Source organism: Oreochromis niloticus, linkage group LG23 (assembly GCF_001858045.2).
Source record: "Oreochromis niloticus isolate F11D_XX linkage group LG23, O_niloticus_UMD_NMBU, whole genome shotgun sequence".
Classification (NCBI taxonomy): domain Eukaryota; kingdom Metazoa; phylum Chordata; class Actinopteri; order Cichliformes; family Cichlidae; genus Oreochromis; species Oreochromis niloticus.
Window position 1 is genome coordinate 28,991,427 of NC_031986.2, and position 9,239 is coordinate 29,000,665.

The 9,239-nt window shown below is 42.7% G+C and overlaps 1 long non-coding RNA gene across 1 annotated transcript; it reads left to right on the forward strand.

Annotated features, from left to right (window-relative positions):
* Positions 1-810: 810 nt before the first annotated feature.
* LOC109196750 (uncharacterized) lies at positions 811-2,605 on the forward strand. The gene is made up of 2 exons (XR_002058115.2): positions 811-881; positions 1,305-2,605. It is a non-coding gene; the product is annotated as an uncharacterized LOC109196750 (long non-coding RNA).
* Positions 2,606-9,239: the final 6,634 nt, after the last annotated feature.

A 9,239-nucleotide genomic window follows, 5' to 3' on the forward strand; every position in this document is an offset into this window, starting at 1 on the left:
GGGGGGTGGGGGGTCTTCACTAAAGTCGGTTTATTTAGGGCATGACACCTATGCAGTACTCATTAGGAGAGGAAGTGCATGACTTGGGGCTTTATTTCATGTTCTGGGGCAGTGAATGTAATGTACTGATAACATGTTAAAGACAAACAAAAACCCAACAAATTATTTTAACTGATTTATAGAGAGACTGAGAGGAGGGCTTAAAGAGATAAGAAAAAATGACAATATAAATATGTTTAATTTATTTTTTCTGTATCGATATATGGTGCTTATCCCTGCTGAAGGGCAGATTGGTGTTGCTTCAGAACAATTCTCTAGCGTTGTTACGTAGAGGTGTTACAGTTAAGGTTTTAATAACATTATTTTATTTACTAGTGAAGCTTTGCATATGTTATCTCACATTCTGTAAGGTAAATTTTCTGGAAAGGTCAAATTAATTAATTTAACTAAGTATTAATGAAAGACCTTGATGTGTATATGACAATAATAGATGTAGTTTCTGGGTCATTTGGCAGAACTGCAAAATGGCCAGAAGGAGGCAACTGCTGTGGTTGCAAACAGGCTTTGGGTGGTATGGAAGTAAGGGCAACTATGGAACTGCTCAGCAACATGGGACCCATAGCTAATAAATAGTAATATGACAAAAATAACAACTTTGTGTGGATGTAACCTTGTGAGATCTGAGATTTTGACAGCATTTTTATGTGACAACTTCTCTTTTTAGATAAATGCAGAGTTTAAGCGCATTACCACCATGCCACTGCAGTCCAGATTACTCTCGCAGATAGATGTGCTATCTGACAAACTAATAAAAGGTCTTCAAAAGGCGAGGAGGACAAAGAGGAAGAAGACTTCAGAACATTCTGGAGCCCACGGCCCAGGTAAGAAAAAAAAATAATTTGTGTATACACTTTAGGGAAAATAATCATTTTAACCAAATGCTGCTTGTCACTCTATGCCAGGAGTATGTTGAAAATCACCTGGGATTTTCACAATTTACCATGGGTGCGGGTTTTTTTTTCTTTTACCTGCATTAGAACTATGTGTGGAGTTCATAGTTGAACACCTCTCTATGCTCTGACAGTATTCTGCTTCTTTGCATGGAGATTTCACTTCAGAAATGCATTACCTTTTTAAGCATTCTGAGGACTCAAATCACATGCTGTAATGAATCCATTTTTGTTCACCTAATGTGTTAATGTTAACATTTTTTGGAATAGTGACACAGATTAAAATAAGATTTGGTATAATGTTCTTTGACCTGTGTTCTGTTTAATTAAATTTTGGATTTCTGCATTTTCTAGGCCGCAGATGAAGCCATTATCCAACGATCTAATAAGGAAACAACCATGGGAATTTACATCATAAAGTCAAGAGATACCAATGGCAGCCCTGAGGACATCGGGATAGTCCTTGAAGGCCAGAGAGTCTGGCAGGATTTGGATAACTATACCCTAGCAGCTGCAGTGCTGTTTGGACTAATGTACACTTTGAACCTCACCTACCCACTGGAAAAGTATACCTTGGAGGTATTATAGAAACTGTTTATGGAGCTCAAAAGGAACAGCCTTTCAAAGAAGGCCCAGGTTTTCAGGACCAGACTGTACGATTGAACAGTTTTCCAGTTATGATGTGGGAACAACATGTTTACCTCTTCGAATATGTACCATCCTTTCTTTTAAGCCAGCACTGGTAAAGTTGCAGTACATAGTGAAACTTATTTTTCTGGCACTTTTCAACTTGGGGCCTTTATTACTGCAGTGTTCACTTTTCAAGCCATGGCTCTTTTGAAAAAAAATTCAAACTTTGAATGTCCATTTTTCTCAATGGAAATGGTGCCTTGCACCAATTTCACCAGTTTGCAATTGTTTTCCCAAGGTGCACCACTACAAACAGATTGCATGGTCTAGTATTAGTGATTGTGATGTTTAGTGATAGAAGTAAGCCAATACTAATCAGTTTAGGTCTCTTGGTTTTGTGCCTGTGGATTATAATGTTATTTTAAGTCTCCTTTTTGTGTCATTTTAATAATTACACCCCTTTTGCCATATTACCTTATGGCTCTTACATTTAAAAAACTATTTTTTACATAAGCGTGATGTCATAAGGCCCCACAATGTTGAATCCAGGTTACAGCAGATAACTTTGAGGAATGTTGTGGAATGTTTTTAAAGAGATGCATTGTACAAATATGACTCATGTATATTTTGGAAGCCTGAATTGAAAGTCCATTGTTACAACTGTGTAGTATTTTCAAAAATACAGGTCATTGTTCAAAAATGTTTTGCTTATTTCTTTGATTGAAGAGAAAGTGTACAGTACATACAGTAAGATCAGCCTTAATTTAGTTTTATTTATTGAACACTCAATTATATATTAGATTATATATTATATATTAGAAATTTGTTATAAAATAAAATAAGCTTACCATAAAATAATCTTGTCAATATAACACATAGTAGTCCAATACAATTAACACAAAAAGTTCATGTCTGATAAACAAGTGGTTTCTATAAATATTTGACCAGAATGAAAAACGTAACAACAACATAAAAAAGTCATGTTCATGTTACCAGATAAATGTGTGCAGGTATAACATGAAAAACTCAGGTTAACCAAACATAACTTAATTTCGTGCAACCGCTTACAATAATTTTTTTATGTTTATCCCACTGATTATTTTTTTCAGTGTGGAGGTGCGAGTCCGCCGTGTAATGGTTTATGCCATTACAAAGGAGCTGGCCTCTGTACTCAACTGGGCAGGGAAAAAAACCAAGGACCAGACAAAGCAAAAAAGGGCATTTAAAGAGACAGCGCTGTGCAGATGCATATTTGGTAAGTTTTAACATTTATTGTAGTTTTATGAGCCTAAAGTGAACAATAAAGGGATCAATTGATGTGCTGGGTGCGTTTCACATTTCCTATGTCTGTTTTTTGCTATATTACTTTGTCTTTCTTAATAACAAGACTTTCATGTCCGGTTAATCTGGAGATGGAGTCTTTGGTCTTCGGCTTGTTTTGTCCTCGGGTTGTACACTTTGTACAGCCCGAGGACCCCATGTTTTCTTTTTTCTTTTTTTTTTTAAAGGATACACGGCACACCATGCTAAGACATATCACATTTTCAGCTTATAGCTCTTTGGGAATCAAATGCAGCAGTTTGCTGATTTCCGCCTGGTGACTTTCATGTTTATCAGCCTAGGAGTTTACATACTTTCTCCCTGCTGAAGACAATTAACAAGAGCTTATTCATGTGCTCTAATTCCCTTTTTTTGTCTTTGTTTTTTTGTGTGTGTGTCTATTTTTGTCCTAGATGGCCTGGCGCAGCAGGTAGGGGCGAACTCTATGTCTGAGTTGGTCTTTGCTTAAGCAGTCCAGAAATGGCTCAGATATGCTCCAGATCGTACGGGTGGCGCGCAGGACACACATCATCCATCCCCATCCCGGAGTAAATAATAAAAAGTGACGTGAAACATAGAAATGTAAATAGGAACTTTGTCTTTTAATAAAGTATTTTGCAAATGATACATGTCTATTGACCTTTTTTGTTTTTTTGTTTTTTTTCAATAAAAAGCAACTGTGCAAAAGAGGTGGAAAATCAACACCATAGCTCAACAGTGTTTCAATATCAGAATCTGACATTGTTTCAATGTCAACAGTATTCGAAAATATAACGTCGAATCAATGTCAGGTTTCAACATTGATTCAACATCAAAACCTGACGTTGTTTCAACGTTAAAAATGGGTGCAAGAGTGACGTTGGGTCAACGTCACACTTCAACGTTGCTTCAATGACGTCACCTGATATTGACTCAACATTGTTTCAATGTTTCCTTGCTATCTGGGAAGTGATACTCTACCGCAGAAAGCATGAACACCAAGTGACAGCGCCACCAGAAGCAGTCAACGCAACAGACATAAATACTGGTACTATGCTGGATGTGGAGGATGTTTTTCTTGTTAGTACATGAGTCATGACATTATGCACTTCTTTGTTTGCACCTTCAGCTGGGGATTTAGAATCCTCGGTTTTCCTTTCTTTAGGTTTATTCACTCCTTCTGTGTATGTACAGATGGGGTGACGCCAACCACACTTACTACAAGAGTGTTGTCCTTTGCATTCTTTGGTTACATGACCCCTTCTTAAACATCCAAAGCAGAGATAATTTTCCTGAATGAAAACTTTCTTATCATCATTAGTTTTTGCTGCAAAAGTGGGACGCTGCAAATTCAGCTTCTGCTTCCAGACTGCCAGTAGAATCTGCCTTTGAGTGTGCAACTGAACCATCTTGGAATGATGTTTCAGTTTTTGTATCACCAAACACAGAACCATAGTCCCTTTTGTTTAACATCACCCGTACTCTTTCCTTCTCAAGGTGATCATTAAATAGCTGATCAATATTTTCCTGCCATTTAGCAATAACTTGACAAATGTCAGTTGTAAGCACCACACAAGCATCCATCCGTTTAACAATGTCTGACGTCATGGATTGGCTGCAGTGGATGGGTTCATAATGCTGTTGTACTACAGCATGCTTATCTCTTATGTCATGACTGTCTCTTCAAGTGAGCAGAATGTTTTTAGCTTTGTTCTGATTTCTTTAGCTGCTTTCCTCCAACTGTCATAAGCTTTGTTAAGTGCCTTCTCATTTTTCTTTGCCTCATATTGTCATGGTTCTGGGTCCTTCCGATTTTCTGTTTCTTGTAATATTTCTGTATTTTTTTAGGTTATGTCTTGGTTCATTAGTTGTCTTTAGTTATATTCCCTGTTTAGTTCCTTGATTATTTAGTATTTTCCCCTTGTGTTTTTGCCCTCTATGTCTCCCTCTGTGGGTCTGTGTTTTTATTGTGGTGTGAGTTCCGTGTTCCCCTTTGTGTTTTAAGTTTGTTATGTTTTACATCTTGTTTTCCCAGCCCGTCATGTCTGCCTCTCTCACTCGTGCTCCTCTGTTCTCTCTTCCCCTCCGGTCTACATCTTTCTACTTCCTGTTCTACTTAGATAGTCTCCCGTCAGTGTACGTCATGTTCAAAGTCAAAGTAAACTTTATTGTCATCTCTGCTATATCCAGTGCAGCATACAAAGAGACGAGACGACGAGGCTCCGGTCAAATCAGTGCAAAAACAAGCTAATAAATATATATAAAAAGGAGAAGAAAATAAATAAATAAATGCTTAAAAGTTACAATTAGAATTTACAGTTTACAATTTGCAATTTACAGTTTGATGTGGTTTAAAGTGACCAGTGTAGCAACTTGTAAACCCAGAGTAAAAAAGATTGTCCATAGAGCAGCGTGTCTTACAGATGTAGTGGTGTGTAAAGTGCAAAAAGTCGGTTAACAGATTGTGTGGGTGTGTGTGGGGGTGGGGGGGGGGCTGGTAGTGAGTTCAGGAGTCTGATGGCTTGTGGCAAAAAGCTATTAGCTATTAGGTAGCGTCTGCCAGATGGGAGGAGAGAAAAGAGTCCATGTGAGGGGTGTGACGGGTCAAGCACGATGCCTGAGGCCTTACTGATGCAGCAGTTGTGGAAGATGTCCTTTAGCAGGGGGAGAGATGTTCCGATGATCTTGGCAGCTGCTTTAACCATCCGTTGTAGTTTGCTGAGATCACCAACATTGCCGTTGGGAGGGAGGTTGGCCTGTTTCAGGCGTCTCAGAAGGGCCTTTTTGGTGATGGAGGTGGTGTTGGTGGTCCAGGTGAGGTCGTCTGAGATGTGAACTCACAGGAACTTGATACTGTTAACAGTCTCTACCATGGAACCACAGATGCTGAGTGGTGTGTGGGTGGAGCAAGTCTTCCTGAAGTCGACGATCATCTCCTTGGTTTTGTCCACATTCAGTGACAGGTTGTTCTCACTACACCAGGACGCCAGCTGCTGAACCTCATCTCTGTATGCCGACTCATCGTTGCTGCTGATGAGTCCAACCATGGTTGTGTCATCAGCAAACTTGATGATGTGGTTAGAGCTGTGTAGGGTGGTGCAGTCATGTGTCAGAAGGGTGAAAAACAATGGGCTGAGAACACAGCCCTGAGGAGCTCCTGTGCTCAGCCTGATGGTGCTGGAGATGTTGTCACTGATTCGGACGGACTGAGGCGTCTCTGACAGGAAATCTAGTATCCAGTTGCAGAGAGAGGTGCGCAGTCCTAACTTGCTGAGTTTTGGGGGGATAATGGTTTTGAATGCTGAGCTACAGTCTATGAACAGCATTCTGACATAAGCGTCTTTCTTGTCCAGGTGGGAGAAGGAGAGGTGAAGAGCAGTGGAAATAGCATCCTAGGTCAACCTGTTTGGCTGGTATGCAAACTGCAGCGGGTCCAGTGAGCAGGGGAGGTTGCTCTTCACGTGTGCCATGACAAGTCTCTCGAAGCACTTCATGATGATGGGGGTCGGGGGATGGGATGGAAGTCATTCAGACGGGATACTGAGGATTTCTTTGGCACTGGGACGATGGTGGTCGCTGGGACGATCATCTGGCTCAGTGATGAGTTGAAGATGTCTGTGAAGACATCAGTCAGCTGATCAGCGCAGTCTCTCAGCATGCAACCTGGGATGTTGTCTGGTCCTGCAGTTTTCCTAGGTTGACCTTGGTGAAAGTTCTCCTCACATCGGCTGCAGGCAGTGAGACAGTCTGGTCGGTGGTGGGGGGCGTGGCTTTCTTCACTCGCGTGTTGTTCAGTGCATCAAACCATGCGTAGAACTTGATCAGCTCCTCAGGGAGTGTGGTATCTCCGTCACAGCTGCTTGGTGTAGCTTGTACTGTGTGACGGCCTGAATGCCCTGCAATAAACTGCGTGAGTCCTTTGTATTGTGGAAGTGGCTTTGGATCTTTTGTGCATGTGCACGCTTTGCATTTCAGATGGTGTGAGAGGGGTGGGCTCTGGCTGTTCTGAGAGCCGGTTTATCTCCAGACCGGAAAGCACCATCTCTCTCAGACATTCTCTCAGACATGCATAGACATGCAGTAAACCAGGGCTTCTCATTGGCTCTCGTGGTGATGTTTCTGAAGACAGTTACATCCTCTGTGCACTTACTGATGTAGCAGGTCACAGATTAGGTGCAATTCGTCCAGGTCCAGGAGGCCATTTCAGGTGGCTGCTTCTTTAAACATGTTCCAGTCTGTGCACTCAAAGCAGTCCTGAAGCGCTGAGACAGCCCCACTCGGCCAGACTCTGATGATTTTTCTGGCAGGTTTTGTGCGTTTCAGCAGTGATGTGTACGTGGGCAGTAGCATCACAGTGGCATGGTCGGATGAGCTGATGTGTGGGCGCACAGCTGCCTTATAGGCCCCGCGTACGTTGGTATAAATTTTATCCAGGCAGTTCTTCCCTCTGGTTGGAAAGTTCACATGTTGGTGGAATTTGGTGAGGACTTCTCTGAGGTTTGCATGGTTGAAGTCGCCAGCTATGAAAAAAAAAGCTTCCGGGTGTGCAGTCTGGAGCTCGTTGATAGCTTGAGCTCTGCTAGTGCTATGTTAGCATTAGCATTTGGTTGTGTTCACTCCTTGCCCTGTCTTGTTATAATTATCTGTGTCAGCTGTGCTCCTTGTGTGTCCTCACGTCCCTCGTTATCCTTCTGTGTATTTGTGTCCGCGTCTCCCTCAGTTCCACATCACGACCTCCCTAATGGCTGTTTCCTTGTGTGCCTCCCCATGTGATTGGTTTAGTAATTTCCCAGTTTAGTTTGGTATTGTTTGTATTGCCTTTTCCTCTGTTACAGCAAATAAAGCTCCCCTTTTGAGTTTAAGTTTCATTTTGAGGAGTTTGAGTTGGGGTCCAATTCCTGCCTCCACAAAGCCAGTTTCATGACAGAAGGACGTGACCACGCAATGGACCCAGCAACTCAAAATCCCTCCACTGAGCTCCGGGCGGATCTCATCTACAAGGTGGAGTTTCTCTGACAGGAATGGGTAGTGCTGCCTGTCATAGAATACCAAGAGTTAGCCCTCCGATTACAGAGGATGATCTCCGGACTCCCTTGACTATTTGGTGCGCTACACCCACTCATCCAGGATTTTCTCGACACTACCGTGCACCGCCTGTAGCAACCGCTTCAGTTCGGCCCGTTGGTGGATTTTCAGCCCGATCTGCTGGAGGATTCACGGGGTGGCTCACCTCCTCCTTCTTCCCGGAGAAAACGGCGTTCACGCCGCCATTGATCCACAGCAGCTGAGTAGACTATTTTCCTGAGTAAAAGTGACTGTTTCTCGCACGCTCTGCTCAAGCATTCTGATCCCAGACTTCATGACATGTCTATCACTGTGAATAAGACTGTTTCGCCCTCCGTGGACTCTGCGTTGCCTAAATCAGATAACCCCTCCACTGTGTGTTTGCATTTTAAAGACATTATTCAGAGTGACACCTCGGTTTCAAGTTATCCACCTGTTGTCCTCACTGGTGATCTTTCTGTTTCTAAGCCATCAGATTCTGGTTATGCTTGCAGTATTCTCTCTGAGTTAGCCAATACGGATATTCTAGCTGCTAAGTTAGCTGAACAAGGACTGTTATTCCACCCCAGACTCATGTGCATACTGTTACTGGCATTGTATCCCCGCTGGACTGTTTTACTCCTCAGCTTGTAAATTCGGAGGCTTCCCGGCCTGAGCCCAGCCATACACCACCTCCATCAGCTCCTTATAAGACAGTTCATACTGAGGAGCACAAGCAACCTGAGACTGTTTATCCTGTAACTGATGCTTCTTCTAGTGACTGTTTTATATTCCAACCTGTTCGGTTTTATGAAGTTTCTGGTGTTGTCCAGCCAGCTCTACAATCAGTGACTTTTATTCAGCTTCTCAAATAGCTACTCTGAGTGACAACAGGGTTTCTGCTTCCACTGTTAAGTTAGCCAAAAGACTGGGATTAAGTGCTGCAGAGCTGGCTAAACAAGTCAAGTTTTCTGTTCCACGGCCATGTTTGTCAAACTCTGTGAGCCATGCCTTTAAGCCAGTTATCCTGAAAACCGACTGTGCTACTTCCCAGGCTGCCTTTTGTAAGATTGTGTTTAAAGTTGCTTCACACCCAGTTAAATCAGACACTCCCTGTGTTAATTCTTCTGCTACTGTGACTGCTCCTGAACTCCGCTCTCCACCTCCTGTTCCTGCTCCCAGGGCAACTCGAGCCCAGCTTTCCCCTGCACCCTTTCCAGTTCCTCGGGTGAGGGTGGCTGAGGCCCAGCTGGTCCGTGCTTCGGTTCCCAGGCTAGTGGAGGCTCCGTTCATCCCTGCACCCGTACCTGCTCCTCG